The sequence below is a fragment of the Apostichopus japonicus genome, chromosome 4 (genome assembly GCF_037975245.1).
Source record: "Apostichopus japonicus isolate 1M-3 chromosome 4, ASM3797524v1, whole genome shotgun sequence".
Classification (NCBI taxonomy): domain Eukaryota; kingdom Metazoa; phylum Echinodermata; class Holothuroidea; order Aspidochirotida; family Stichopodidae; genus Apostichopus; species Apostichopus japonicus.
Window position 1 is genome coordinate 25,173,605 of NC_092564.1, and position 16,689 is coordinate 25,190,293.

The 16,689-nt window shown below is 36.0% G+C and overlaps 1 protein-coding gene across 1 annotated transcript in view; it reads left to right on the forward strand.

Annotated features, from left to right (window-relative positions):
- Positions 1 to 4,272: 4,272 nt before the first annotated feature.
- LOC139966916 (uncharacterized) overlaps positions 4,273 to 16,689 on the forward strand; it is a 151,081-nt gene continuing 138,664 nt past the window's right edge. The window contains exons 1-2 of the mRNA XM_071970398.1: positions 4,273 to 4,378; positions 4,617 to 4,791. The gene's annotated coding sequence lies outside the window, so the exon portion shown is untranslated. The remainder of the gene's footprint in view (positions 4,379 to 4,616; positions 4,792 to 16,689) is intronic.

A 16,689-nucleotide genomic window follows, 5' to 3' on the forward strand; every position in this document is an offset into this window, starting at 1 on the left:
GAACCAAAATCACGACTTTTCTAATACTTACTGAAATCATGCAAAGAGATTAGGGAGCATTCTTCTGATTAAATACCACTCATAATATTGTTATCAGAAGTCCCTATGTTAGATAAAGAGACACTTTTAACAAAAAAGATTGAATTTGTATTATATGATGTTTTTATGCCTCTTAAAGATACAAAGTTGGTAAACTCCATTTTTAACCGAGGCTTTGGGAACCCATGATAATTACCATTTCCGGACGAAAAGTTGAGAATTTCACTTTTCCATAAATTTGCCAGGTGTTGCAAGGCTATATATGTTGATGAGACCACCACTGCCATTGTTAATATTTGAAAAGATCAGATGAGATTATGCCTTTATTTTAACACATTAATGATATTAATATCATCTAGGTTTCTGTTCAAGTTATTTGATTAATCGTGATGTAAATATTTATCCACAGAAGAGTTTACTTTACTCTGAATTTTTACTGAAGACATTTACTTGGTAAGCGGTTCAAATGAGTACATTAAATCATTTCTGATATTTTTAGCCTTTGTCTAAATTTAGAAAATGTTACCTTGGGATGAGACTCATGTAGAATATATCTCAGACATTTTTCAGTTACAAGAACTTTCTCTTTTTGTTTAATATGGTGTGAAGTTCACACAAGAATGGTATGTACTTATAAATGCAATAACAGATTAAGAAAATAGGTCATACCAAGGGCAAAATCCTGTAAATTGAAAGTTTAATTTTATGTTATATTTGGAAGCATAGTTATGACATGTGTATTGACAGAGAAGTCACAAGAATATGTGTTTGCTACCCTTGCTACTATTAAGAAATATTTGTGATGCTGTATAACTTGAGGTGTATTCTTGATATTTAAACTAGACAGCAGAAAGAGAGACACTCAGGGTTATATTTCTAATAATATGTTATTAATATGATCATGTCAAGGCTTTTGTAACAATGTTAGAAAATAAAACTTCAAGGTAGATGGAATAAGAACACAATGTCAGTCATTTCTCAAGGTTCTCTTTGGTCATTAGTAAAAACAAAAATTTATCTCACTCGTAAAGTGAATGTGATATAGATTAGATAAAGGTTGCTATTGTTTAATGTTACCTTATAAAAACATGTTTTATGGCATTAAAGCTACACATTCTTGCCAAATTCATGCATGTCCTTCTGATTATATAGAAGGGATAAAATTGTTATTTTTCACCCTGACATGCTTTAGCCTCCGAAGGCCAATGCTGATTCCTATGAGGTGACTTTCAAATTGTAACGAAAACCCTTGTTTTTATTTTTAAAATACGAGTAAGAGGTAAGCAAAATTTTATATCTGTATATGTAGATATGCCTCCTATCTAAGATAACGGCGTTTTGTCAATATTTATAGGCTCGAAATGAACCGTCCCGAGAAAGATATTTTCTGTCGTTCAAGCCTAGAAGAAATCCAAACATGTTACTTTTTTGGCACAAATTCCTCAGTTTATAGAGTTCCACGAAAGATTCGGCCGAAATTTTCGATGGTAATCATTCCATAAGAATATCTTAAAGATAATTTACGATCGTTTTAAGGACTAAAAGTGAAAATAATCGAGTTGTTAATTTCCGGAGAAGTCCCATTTGCCCGACAACACCCTGTCAAAATTGTCACTGGTTGTTTGGTGAAGCTTGGGAAAGAGGGCGCTCGACGCATATGAAAGATATTAATATTCCACAGCCAGTTAAAACAAACAGTATCGGACAGAATTTTATCACACTCCGATCCATTTTTTAATAAAAAACAGTACGATTAAAACATTGAACAAGTCAATCGCTGAGCAAAGGCTACAACTTCCGAGGAACATTGCAAAACGCGGAAAACATTTATGAATAACAAAGGGTTTGATTTGACTGCTTTGAAATCACGCATTCCTGGCAAGAAAAGGAGCAGGTTAGGACAATATTTCTTACTCCTAGGAAAAGAGGTAATATACAAGTTAACGCCTCACCAACTCTAAGAACAATAACTGTGACATTTGCTTCCTCAAAGATTATTATTCATGAAATGCGCGAAGGAAAATCGAAGAATGATCAGATATCCAAACTTTTTTTTTATGAACATCTGTTTCCAGGAGACTATCGTTATAAAGCAAAGTTTAGGCATGGAAAACAGTTATAAATTATGGTAACATCAGAATCCTAAAGTGTTGAATACCATATATGGTAATGACAGAAACAATTATCCGAGCTCGGAGATGCTATTCGAAGCATCCTGACCAAAATTTGAAAACAGCCATTTTGCGCTCAGATTTGATGATTTTCTAAGTCTATAAATAATATTTTTTGTTTTTTAAGAAAAGAAATGCTTTAATACAACAGTGATATTGAACTTAGCTGTGAAAATTGTTTCCTCAAAGATATATAAGCTATTCTATTATTCAAGGAAATCCTAAGCAAGATCAGATATCCAAAGCTTATCGATGCTGTAAAACATTGTCTATGCTGATGTCGTTTAGAAGACACCGTAGATACGTAGCGAGGCTTTGTCTCTGTAAAAGTCGCAAACGGTGGACCAGAATTGGAATATTTTGACCTAATGTTATAGTCGTCCATTGATCTTGAACAGAGGGGCCTACCGTGAAAACGTACGGGAAATTCATTCATTAATATCTCAGTGAGACAATTTCACACGAAACAGAAATACAACTCAGAAGTCTTTAGATGTTATCATTATTACAACCATTCTAAAAGATAACTTTGGAAAGCAGATTTAAGGCATGATTGAAATGGAAATTGGGCTAAAAAACGATGTCCCTACGGATGCCGTGTAACGACATTTTTACAACGTGTAAAAGTATGTACTGTAATTCCATTGTGGGAAACTTCGAAATATGCTTAAAGCTGGGAGTTGCTCCATGCATTAATACGTTCAGGAAATAACAAAGAAGATGCGTGCTGTGTGTCACGTGGAAACCCGCTGCCTTAGGATTCAACAGTATCGGTGTGTGGGTGTTTGAGAAGGGGGTTAAATGACGGTGTAACCAGGGGAACTGATAATATTTGAAGAAATAAATTCTAAGATTTTGTTACTAATGCCTGTTCTCGATATTTTGTTTCTTTCAGATTAAATTACATGGATCCAGAAAGACCCTTTAGACAATGGTTTAATCACCAACAAAAAACTATAATCGAAGTAAAACAAAAGTATCGTTACACTGTTCTGATCACTTTGCTACCACGAAAACTAGTAAGGAGCTGAGACCACTGCCTCTTACAAAACCATGACCATACATCTCACCTTGTATAAACTCCCATGTACCCTAACATTAATGTTGGTACTCGATATCCAGTGCATATCGAGAATGACAACATAAGTCAACAGCTGTGGTTACAGTGCTCATGCTGGGGGATGGGCTTCCGTTGAATTATTACAAGTGCTTGCTTCGGTTTATACCGCTCCGAGTCGAATGCCAGAACAAAAGGTTGTGGATGGATGGTCTTCGTATGAAAGTGTTATACTCTGCTACACTAGTAACAACCTGAAATTTGAAGAAAAGGGGAAATTCATGTCATCTTTCCAAAACAGCCTTAAATACGATGTTATAAAAAATGAGGAGAAAACCATGATAATCCTAAAAGAAGTGGGTCTGAATGTGGAAACGTGTTTTATTCAGTAATCAAATTTAAATCATCAATTAGAAATGGTTTTGGTTGCTTCCGAAAAATAGGTTTTACATTTTCTCAACTTTCTGCATCGTTATAATCATGATCAACAGCTTCATGACCTTCGGTAAAATACAAAATCAAGACTTCTGCTTATCTGTGGAACAGTCACTGTTACATTACACTTCACATTAGGAGAACGAGATAATGAAAATGAGGTTGGTCAAGGATGGACAACATCTTCTAATAACAGCATCCTATTTTATTTCTGTGTAGTCCACAGTTTTGAAGCAGACCTTGAATGTTTTCTCAACTTTTCAGACTAAAGGATAATGACTTGAAGGGTTATAGAGCGCAATCTTATTATCTTATAATAGGCTTCTCGGCATTTTGGCTAAGATCATGTGTAGTATCTGTTCTTTCAGGGAATGGTGATACACACCTGACGATGATCACACAGTCACAGTCCCGATGCAAGGGGACTGGGGTTGAGAGCGGATCAGTCGTTCGGTAGTTTGGTTTTCTTGCCCAGGTTCTTTTCTGGGCGACTTTTCCTTAAAAAGTATCTTATTATCTTTGTGAAAGTGCGCCATCAGTTTCTCTCTCTCGGTCGGCAGTCGGACGCAATAAGAAGAGGAACGATCTTCTGGTAAATCCACCGGATTCGCTCAAGATATTTCTCTTTTTACGAATAAGGGAGAGCGTAGAGCGATTTATTTCATCGATATTTTGTGTAAGTGGAACATTATTTTAACCTAAACTTTTAACTCATGCGATTTATTTGTGAGGGGAATTCCTACCATGTAACGACATGTTACGCGTGTGACGTTTTCTACGTTAGGTTAATTCTAAACTCTATGCTGCGGTTAACCCTATCGTAAGTATACGACTCAATTTACAATCACAGAAAACTTAATTAAATATACCCAAATCTTTTCCCATTTCTTCATATTTTTTGTACGAACGGCAAGGACTCTGCGGGAATTTTCTGATTGGATTATTTTATTTCGTCGATTGTTTGATGGCTATTTCGAACTAAAGATGGAAACAGGGTCAAGCCCATCAATGGATTCCCTTCTCATGGAATTCGAAGACTTCATATTACGTAACTACCCGCCATGGAGACTAACGAACAATAACTTGGAGGTAAGAAATTTGTATTACTTATTTTTTCCAACAGGGTTTAGAAATTCCACCCCATTCACCCAGATATGTCATCACTGCGTATACGTGATGACATTGCTGAATGAGTTATATTAAAAATGGTTAAATCTAATATTTAATCATTATCGTTGTGCACTGCTCAAATACTATTCCACATTTACCACAATTGGATTAACACATATGCACTCGGGGGGGGGGTAGGAGCCGAGGGCACTGGGGGCACGAGTGGTGGTTGTGGAATGAGAGAGTGCCCCTCTGATGTTGTGCCCCCCACTTTTTGGAAGCTTCCTACCCCCCCCCCCCCCTCTGCATGCACTGAATCCAGCCAGGTATACTTGTCTATCTTCCCACTTTGGAAACAAAACAGAACTGGTAAGAGGTGAAAGACAAGGTTCCATTCCTCAGCTGAAGGAAAGGCAAAGAATAATACCAAGATATAAATTCAATCAAATTAATTAAGAGCAGAAGTTTCTGAATCAAGACATGTTTTAAAAACTATGCCACTAATGTTCTTATTTGTTGAAGTCCTGAACTATTTAACAAATTAAAAGAACAAATACTTCAAAAACAGTTATAATGGTAGATTCTCCAGAATTCAGTGAAACGATCGGTTAAATAATATGTGGAGAGGTGCTATCATTATGCCATACCCTGCTAATGGAACTCTGTAATTAACCTCATAACACTGTACTGTTTATTATTTCTATGACATATTCATGTGGATGAACAATTCCTCCATGAGTCCTTCAAACAATATTCGGAAGCAATTTGTTATATTTTGGGAACAGACAGGCTTCCCAAACAACAATACAAACTAAGCAAAGCACTTGAAAGCAGTGTCAAGGACCATATTTATTCTATTCCACCTTACTTGATTATCCACTTAAATTACATACATAACTATAGGGAAATAATCACTCTATCCGTTGAAAGATACTGAGGTATTCCAGTAAGAACTGTTTCCAAAACACATCTCATCTTATCAGCAAAGAGAATAACATCTTCCAGTGCCATTTCATCCCATTTCTCCAGCATCTTTTTGGCAGCTTGTGGCACCGGTGGTACAAATCCCTGGTCAAATTACAAGAAGCAGAATCCAATCATACCTTAGTTGGTTGAGGTCTTGTTACGAATTTTAAAATGGGGTTCTTTCAAACTTTAAACCTAAAAACTGATGAAAGCATTCTAATTTGGGCTATCAATACTATTATTAACCTTTCTCAGATCTTGAACAGGACATATTAATTAGCTCTCAAATCCCCAACGAAATAGTCTTATAAATGCTGTGGGTAAGAATAGATCCCAAATTTGAGTTCAAATGTTGAATTGAGTCATTCCATCAATACAAACTAACGCTGGATGCCATCACGTGATACGCAAGCAAGATTTACTGGCATTGTTCTATCTGTGTATTTAAATGTATCCGTTTACCGAAGTTTGACAATATGTATCGCAGAAACACAGCGAACAATAAAACCCAGTGAGCCTTTTGTTTTAACGCACTGAATATTGCATGAATAAATATGTAGAGATTCGAACCCCTTTTAATGTACATATGTGAGATGATTTATGTTATTACATGTGTTTGCCCCACTCTCCACCCTTTCCCTTTGTATTCCTTGACGAAAGCACAAGCGATGCGTTGTGACCGTGTGTGTGTAACGCTAAATTGTAAAACACGTTAAGTCAAAACGTGCATCCGTGGTTGAAGTTGATACCTGCAATGTAGATCCTACTTACGGGGAACAAGAACTCTTTTGATTGGTGGATCAAAATGTCGGTTGAGGTCAACAAAGATAATTAGGTCTATAATAAGCAAGGGTGTTTTAAAGCTGCTCTTTAATGTTTCTTTTAGGTTGATAAAGGTGGATGTACACTCATAAGAGTGGTCTAACCCTTCCCGACTAAATGTAAAAGAATTTCGACTGAACCATTTTGTCGAGTTCTTTAAGAAACTCTTAATAGATGGGCGTAGTGACGTACGTGACACTAGTGTTGTTAAGACCCTATTATACTATATTCATATATTAATATAATAACCAACTGCTTCAGTATAGGCCAGCCGAAAGCACCTTTATGTTGGCTATGTGGTGTTTGCTTATAGTACGCCCCCAGTTTTCCTCGTTTCTTTTCGATACTTTTTGTAACGGACAGATACTCGGGCAAGCTTAAATTAATTTAGTGGACAAGCGCCCTCGTAACATACATAAGGTAGCATACGCCAATTAAAAGCTCCATTGACTTACACACTAAATCACAAAAGTAATGTGGTCTTTAAGTCTAGATAGAAGTTTTCACTAGCTAAACGCTACCCATCACCGGATAGCTGACAAGTTGGCCGTTCATGGCACCATCAATTTTCCGTATCATGACCGCGTAGATTTTTTGCTATCCGAGCCGGAAGTTTTCGTCACTTGTAAACAAACCTCTTCACTCAGTGGTAAACAATTTTCCTACGCTGCTCCTGGGAGGCCTAAAGGGGTCTAAAAAAGCCACAAAAAAACTAGATCATGATTGATAACAGGTCACAAAAGATGTTCTCCTGTTGCTTTTTGGCACTTTTCCTGAAGGAGAACAATCGAGCGGATGGATATAGACTCCAATAGGAGTATGCCACCATAAACTCAGCTGTGTAGGTATACCATACAATGCATAGAGACTATAACTGTGTATGGAAATACGCTTCTACAATGGAGCGGACGAGCGCCACCGATCGCGCAAACATGTAACCGGTATCGTGGAAGCTTCGTGAGAGAGAAAAATACGCAAGAGAAACGAACATTACAAACGTCTTGACCAAGACTAACGTGACACCCATTATTTCACCCTTTTTGGGGGGTGATTGTGAAAGTACAATGTTATGGTCGTTTTGTATCGGATACGGCACAGCGTTTTAATTTGCATATTCATTGTCTGTTTAGGTGTTACTGATATTTCTGTGGACTGTTTTCTCGTGATTTCGATGCATAATTATGTACATAATTATATGTACATAATTGATTAATTATTAATTAACTATGATGTACATAATTATATCTAATCACTTATGATAGTCGTTCAGTGTATTAAATTTCGTTTTAGCGCATGTTTCTATTACTGGAAAATTGTAATGGTTATAGCTGTAAAATTAAAGTGGCAGTACGTATACAATGCTATTGCAAACAAAGAGTTGATCAAACAGAATAAAAATTAACTGCAAGGAAGTAAAGACAACTTTAAATCTTTTTGGCTAAGATCACGTGTGTGAGTTCTGGGAGCCTGGTCTACAAAATACTTGACTTTCTTATTCCCGACTTAATGACGTATCCTTAACACGTGTCATTTGAAAGAGGGCAGGCAAATATGGTATAAATAGTAATATATTCTCATACGCGTATGAATGTAACTTGAATTTAAAAGTATTCAAACCTAGGAGGGGAGGGGGGGGGCAAAATAATTGTCCTGGGGCTCGATATACTTTCGAATCCCCTGGTTGAAGTTGTGATACTATAGAGAACAAATTAAAAAAACGAATGCAAACTTGTAATAAGTTTGATTTATGGTATGGAGTTGTACGTATTGTAATCGTCCAAAAAAATATGAATAACTCGAAACAAATTTTTTTTTTTCGGTCCTTTTCCTTTTTCATGCAAAGTCACCCAAGATATCGGAGCCTGGCGCAGGAAATTTTAACAACTTTATCCACTCTCAACCCCAGACCCGTTGAACCCAGACCCCTTACCCCTCACCCCATACCACTCACCCCTTACCCCCAGACCCCCTGGAAAGGGAAAAGACACTACACATGATTGGTCGTTACGCGCTACTTACCGCCTTTCATATAACAGAGCGACTTATGTAGCTATGCCTCTCACTTAGAAAATATATAGGAAGCTATTTACGAGAGACGTGGCTGTTTAACCGATTATTGCAGAGCCCCCTTTATTATTTTGCCTGTTTCCAGACGTTAATCGCAGTTCTTTCTCCGCAGTAAAGCAGCAAGTTCTCTATCACAATTTATATTTGTACACTTCTTAAAACTCGACGTGTATTGAAAATTGCCACGTGAGAATTGCGCCATTAATCTATTTAATACCGTAATTTATTCTATTTATTCTTGGAATTCTATTTGCTGTTTTAAACCTTGTTTTTTGGCCAATCTATCAGCCACGATCTCTTTCAGCTGAAGAGTAAACTTGCACAACCGTTCATTTTAATATATATATTCTCATACGCTTATGAATTTAACTTGAATCATTAAGAATATTATAAAACATAACTAGGGGGTGGGGGCAAAATAATTGTAAAAATCCATGTAAATTTGGAATAAGTTTGATTTATGGAATGGAGTGATACGTATTGTACTCGTTAAAAAATATGAAAGCTCGAAAGAGAATTTTTTTTTTAATAACCTGACGATTTCAGGCCCACTTAGGTCTTTTTTTTTTAATTTTTTTTTTATGAAAACCCATCATAAAGCCTTGCGTATGAAAATGAAACAAATTTATCCAATCTCAACCTCAGACCCCTTACCCCCAGATCGTTACCCTCAGATCCCCCTTGAAAGAGTTACTTGTGTAGCTATGCATTTCACTTTAACAAAAATATACGTAGCTATTTACGAGAGATATTGCTGTTAAACCGAATATTGGAGAGCCCCCTCTATTATTTTGCCTGTTTCCAGACGTTTTTACTAGCTCCCAGTGCTTTCTCCGCAGTGAAGCAGCGAGTTCTCTATCACAATTTATATTTGCACACTTCTTAAAACTCGACGTGTATTTAAAAAAATGCCACGTGAGATTTGCGCCATTAATCTATTTAATACTTTAATTTATTTAAACAAGAGTGGAATTCTATTTGCTGCTTTTTAAACCTTGTTTCTTTGGCCAATCTATCAGCCACGATCTCTTTCAGCTGCAAAGTATAATAATTGCTCAACCGTTCATTTTAAGCATGTTTCCACTGATTAGGTACACGTAATAAACTTTAATAAAAAGAAGTGAGGAATTATCGCAGTTGACTGTCGTAACAATGCAGTCACTGCAGAGATCTAACGTGAAAGGCGTTAAGACATGTGCAACCTTGACGAAGTCATTCAAATATATACCAGTTTAACCAACGACGATTTTTTGTTCCTTTTTTCCTTGATTTTTTTTTTTTTTTTACCGTTTCAGTCACAAAAAAAGGACAGATTTAAGCCAATTTTGTTTATTAAGACAAACAGATTCATGAGAAAATAAAAAAATAATAAAATAACACAGAAACCTTCAATTAGTTCAGAGGGTATTTAATTGTGTTTTATGATTTTCAGAAGTATCGCTGAATAAATATTAACGAGATTTTCATACTGAAAGTAGAAAGGTCATATAGATATATACATATATTCACACAAATTTACACTTTTTCCGGGTTATTAATTCATTAGTGGTGAAATCTTTGTAACTTAATACGTTTATCGCACAGCGTCTATAATTAGTTAACCAATCTCGTTATGGTTGTAACTGCAATATACACACATTATGCACGCGCGATGTACGTTTACAGTACGCATGCGCACATCAGCTACGAAAGGGGAAGGGGTTGGGGTCGGATAACCATCTTATTTGTCCGTACCGAAAGTTAACAGTAATTTCTAACTTCAGCAGCCTTTAGCTAAGTTAATATCGCCTGTGTATATACGGTACCTTATTAAAAATGATATTTAGGGATAAGAAAAAATGTTGCATGAATCCTTTGGTTCAAAGAAATTAAGAGACACGTTTAATTTCCACAAACTGGTTATGGTAAAAGCCGAAAATTCCGTACTAACATAGTATACTGTGTATATAAAATATTTTTTCTCGCATACCGATTGGTTTCACCATATTAAACCACTTCAGCCCAGATTGGTATATGCAAAGTAATCTGAATGATATTACTTATGTTATTATGACACCCAAGACTCAAAAAAAAAAAAAAAAAACGAAAAAGATGTTCTTCTTTGCGGCAATTTTCCTGTGGAAGAAAAACCCGACCGGATTAATACCAACTCTATGTGGGGTATCCCACTATATGGGTGTGGGTCGGGTGGGAGAGGGCGTTAAATTCAATAATTTTTGAGAATGTACAAAATAAATCAACTTAAAGGTAATAAATTCTGATTACATTTAGGCCACACTCATCGTCCATACCCCGCTATATCGGTAACGTGTTGTCCAAATTCGATTCACATATCTACCAATACGACCTCTTGAAGGTAACCATGGCATCTTTAACCATCGATCACTTTTACCTTCAAAATCCGCCGTGAAGTATTGACTCTCTTTCTCCTGTGTACACACATGTGTTGACTTAACTTAACGATTGATTAATTGATTGTTTAAATGCATGATTACTCATTAATCAGAAGTCTTATTTAGATACTTCACCTGGAGAGAAGTTTTTTTGTTTTTAATATGGATTTATTCATCAATTTCTGAGGCAAAAATGCTTTAGTTTTGGTATCAAAATTAGTTGAGAATGTTGTTGGGCGGAAACATAGGTTTTCTTAGTTGCTTACGGAAATTTACTCGGTTGTCTGATGTCTGGAGCTCACAGGCGTATGTGAATATATATAGGTAAAGAACATACCAGGCTTTGAAGCGTGTGGAGCGTGTTCGACGGTCGGAAAAATTAAATATATCAAAATCAATTTTAATTTTGGAATTACGTCATGACGTCATGATGTGTAGAAAACAAAGGAATACAACAGGGTGTCCTATTTATATAAAAATGATAAACTTTAATAAAGAAAAAATCTCATATCCCGTATATTGGACAATTATTGCTTTGATTGATCGACAAGATAAACAAGATAGCGCCACCTCTAGATAAGATAGCGCCACCTGTATACTAGATAGCCTCACCTGTACACAAGAAAGCAATTGGTGTGACTAAGAACTAACATAGCAGCCAACGACTCGTCTAAAACAGAACGACAACACAACAGCAGTGTATACGAAACATGCTCCTGCCTATTTAGTTTGTATTGCAAGGTTATCCTCATGGTTTATTTATAGATAACGTTAATTATGACTTCACCAACCCTTTTCAAACCCATTCTTTTATTAATGTTTACCCATTGTTTTTTTTAAATTTGAAGATACTGTTAAAACTGAAATTAGTGTTATAGTTTATATTAAGTGTTTTTCATACAGTTCGCGCTAAACTATTCATGAGCAAGTTTGTATTTCTAACATTGTTAACTAATTATTGTATACAAGATGAGTCCAGACTACGCAAGAATAGTTCATGCAACGCCTTTTACGCAAACGTTCTGTGACGCAACGTTCTTTGACGCAACGTTCTTTTACGACACGTTCTTTTACGAAACGTTTTTTTACGAAACATTCTTTTACGAAACGTTCTTTTATGAACGTTCTTTTACGAAACGTTCTTTGACGCAACATTCTTTGACGCAACGTTCTTTTACGAAACGTTCTTTTACGAAACGTTCTTTTACGAAACGTTCTTTTACGAAACGTTCTTTTGGAATTGAGAATGACTATCATTTTCGTCTCATTCTCAAATAAACGAAGTTTTTTTCATTTTCCTCGTACAGCCTTTGACCTTCTGATCAATTAAAGTATGTTCTTCCTTGCCACAGTTATCAAACAAGCGTATATAAAGGTCTAAACAGCATAACGTACGAACACAGTATATGGAATGATAGCCTGTAACTGTCAATGCAGATTTATGAAAGTGACTTTTAATATATATCATATATATATCCACTTGTCGTCAAGTTTGTCGTCTCAGAAACTGTCACGTGTTCTCAAATGACTATTCCAAACATGCTGATAAAGGTTAAAAACACATATTTAACCTGTCACACATTTTTGAGTGTCAATGTTAAACATAAATACATCATATGTTAGGTCATTGCTCTACGGCAGGCCCGTAGCCAGAGTTCGATTGTCTTGTTTTAAGGGTGGGGGAGGGGTCCAAATCCCAGGCCGGCGTCTGGGATCCAAGGGAAGGGGATTGCGGGGAGGGGTTTCCCTCCCCTTTCTGAAATCGTTGTAATGGGGATTACATGCAAAATGGTGCTACCATTTCCATTATTTTTAACGAAACTTGTGCCAAGCTTAAATGTGGCCAGTGTATAAAAGTTTACGTGCGTGCATTATAAATTTAAGACACCAGGAAGTAAGTCTGAATTTTCCCCCATCCCCCCCCCCCCCCCCGTTGTTACGCTCTGTCCCACGTAAGATCAATATATATGTCATCACCGGTCAGTGTCACAGGTATAAAGCCAGTCAAGCTTTTTGGTTGGAGTTGATGGGAGTAAAATGATTATACTCGGAAACCATTACATGATTATAATCCTCTATTTATAGTTCATCACTCCGTGATGTGTAAATCCGTGTAATAACATTGAATCCATACCAGAATCAATACATGTGATAGGATGAGAATATTGCTGGTTAAAGGTGTGAAGTGTATGGTGAAGGGTGAAGTGGGGTCACAAGGGGGAAGGGGAGGGAGAGGGGGTGGGGAGGGGCTGCTTTTCCACAAATGAGATTTTGAAATCTCCTTATGTCAAGATATAGCTACATAAAGCAGGTTATAATGCTATAATTATACTTAAACTAATGCTAGAGTGAAATTAAAATAGGCTACAAAAGATGAGACAAATTCTCGAATTTCACAAACATATTTTTTTTTTCCCTTTTTGAATGAGAGTGGGGTAAAGTGCATCTATATTCGCTTGAAGGTACCAAGATGGCGACACAACCTCAATAAATTCCCTTCAGTGTCACATGTTTTTCAAATAAAAACAACTTTAAAAGTTCTTAAGAGTGATTGGCAGTCTACTATTAGCGTATAAACACTTCTGTGATAACTCTTTATACAATTGGTTTAGTTAAAATATCTATCTCTGGCATATTATTATCATTTTTTTATCTTTTCTAAATTTAGTATCGAGCAAATATCTTTTAAGCCGTTAAAAATTGACAATCATTTGAAATTTGGAGTCGAGTGTTACCTTAGCTTGTGAGATTTTATGCACCCTCTAGCTAAGATTTGACGGGTTTACAAGGGCTCTTATGAACACAATTCAACTGAGTCAGTCTGAGTAGAAAGTTAAACAAACCTAACCCGTTAGAAGCAAAGCTGAAACCGACCCCCGAAAAATATTAAAGAAATATACCCAGAGACCACCACGACAACAATGGACTTCTATATATCTATTAATGCTTCTGTTGTAGCATGCGTTAAAGGTCAATAGAATTGGTCCAAAATACGCTAGATTGTCCGCAGATAATGGTCACACTTTCTCCTACCTCAACATGCATTTCGCTACCACTCTGATGAAAGTATATATGCTTCCTGGCTGAGACAATTATTTTCCCTCAATGTCTGGAAGTAAATTGGCGGGAGTGGGGTGGGGTGGGGGTGGGTAGGGTGTATGGAGGGTTAACAATAACCAGAAAAGTACTTTTGGAAATATCTAGCAATTTTTGGCATTTTAATTTTATTTGATTAGGAGTTAAATTCGAGAAGGTAACTGTAAAAGAGCTGCAACATTTGATAAGGAGAAATACATCATTACACGTAAGTTTTACATATACGGGAATCTGAAGTTAACCGATATTTGGTTATGTGTTTTCTCAGTATAAAGTCATATGTCATTTCTTTTTTTTCTGTAACGCATACGGTAGCCCGCTTTAAAGGAAGAACTACTTACGAAGTATCCTACTGAATTATGTAAATGATTGTAAATATTCTGTTTGTTTACATGTACAAAACTTGAAAAATGAAGAGCGTTGTTGTTTTCCCCCTATGCATTTATTACGGTATTTCTGTACATACCATTAAAAAGAAAGGTATTTTATGAATTATGCAAACACCTAACATTACAATATAAACCTTGTTGGACAAGAAAATATACAAAATCTATTTGAAAGAAGGGTATGGTACGGTACTTTATTTAGACGGGGTAGAAGTTTCAACGGCTCATTAACATACTGCATGGGGAGTTTATGCTTAGGATTAAGTATAAGCGATATCCTATACTTATAAGGTATATTCATAAATTCATCCCAAACAAGAACTTTTCGGCAAAAGGCTTGTCTTGAAAAATCATTGAGGTAATAATAAATTCAAGAATTCTAAAGTAAGAAGAATAAACAAATATATGAAATATTGTTTAAAAAACGGTAAAAGATCAGAACTTTCTGTGTGTTCTTCGGGACATCTCAACCAGGGACCAGGAGGCTTTAAACCAGGGTTAAATCAAGCTTTAAGCTAGGAACCAATAAAGCATTAAACCAGGGACCAATAAAGCTTTAAACTAGGGATCAACAAGCTTTAAACCAGGGTCCAATAAAGCTTAAAACCAGGGACCAATAAAGCTTTAAACCAGAGATATATATAGGCTTTCCTAAGCGAGTTTGACAGACATTCATTTGTGGAAACATTTCTTTCCATTGGTATATAAGGAAATCCAGATATTTTGTGCATAGGTGAAAGATAGGGTGTGCATGTTGTCCTTCTGTCCCTCAGCTTATTGTATATAAACGCAAGAGCAATCTTGAATCATTGTTGTTCTGATATAGCCTATACGTTCAGTTTAGTAGTGCATAGGCTTAAACCTATCACGTGACCTCAAGTGAAGCGGAATGACCATAAATCACCTCAAACAAGAAGTATACAACAGGGCGTGTATAGCTTCTTTTAGCTTCTTCTTCTTTTAGCTTACATTTCGTCGAGTATTACTCAGCAGCATCATGCCATCACGTTATCACCTGTTGGACTCCCATCTCTCTTTCTCCCTAGGTTCAGATGCTGAAGGCATCAATACATCCCCACCCCCCTTGGGAAGACATCTCCTCTTCCGCCTCATTGATATTTCACCGTGATGATTTCCACAAATTTAGGAGTAACTTGTTACTTTTCTAGCTATCTTCTCTTCTTTGTATAAATATCTCTCTAAACACCGACGGTTTATACCTACCCGGTCACGGATAATTTCAAGGTGTACCGATGGGTCCTTTTAAGCGTCAAGTTACAGACTCTCCGAAACACTCTTCAAGTTAAAACTGTTGAAGCGAAACAATTTCTGACTTGATGAAGCCATCCCCAATGAAGGGGAATTAAAGCCCCGATCAAGCCCCATTCCAATTTACTCCAGAAACTGATACTGGACGATTTGGTGGCCAATTATGGTACTACCTGTCCCGATATGCTTCTTCGGGTCTCGTGGGGTGATCATTCCACTAAAAGCGTTTACCATTTTAATCAAAATGGTAGATAAAATCAATAGAGCTATTATAAGAGACCTTGTTTTAATGTTTATAAGTTTCTCTCTCTTTTTTCTCTCTTTTATTATATTGTTTGTGTGTATCCAACAGTTCGTTATCACTTTACAAGTTGAGATATAAAAAAAGGGGGGGGGGTGGGAGAAGGCATTACACTTGAACAAATTTAACTCAGAGGGTATGAAAAGGGAGCCGGTTGACAAAAAAATTATAAAAATAGAAAGAAAAAAGGCCGACAAAGTTCAGAAGTGATCAGAACAGACAGAAAACCGGATTACAGTAAATATATATATATATATATATATATATATTATACATGTTAAGTTAACCCTTATTACAAAAATAAACCACAAAACTTTCTGTTTCTAAGATGATCGTTCTGCAACTTGTTTCTTCACTTTTATGTCAGTATTCAAACTGATGAAATATGAATTAATTAGCCATTGCTTAAGAACTTAACGAGTTAAGCTAATTAAATTAAATAAAGTTCTCATTTATTAAATTCAACAATTTGACATTTTAATTTTCAATTATTTTTGCGTAGTAATCATATAACATCTTTGTATATTACTTAGAATTATAATAAAGCCAAATAAAACAAGAAAATAGAGATTAAATT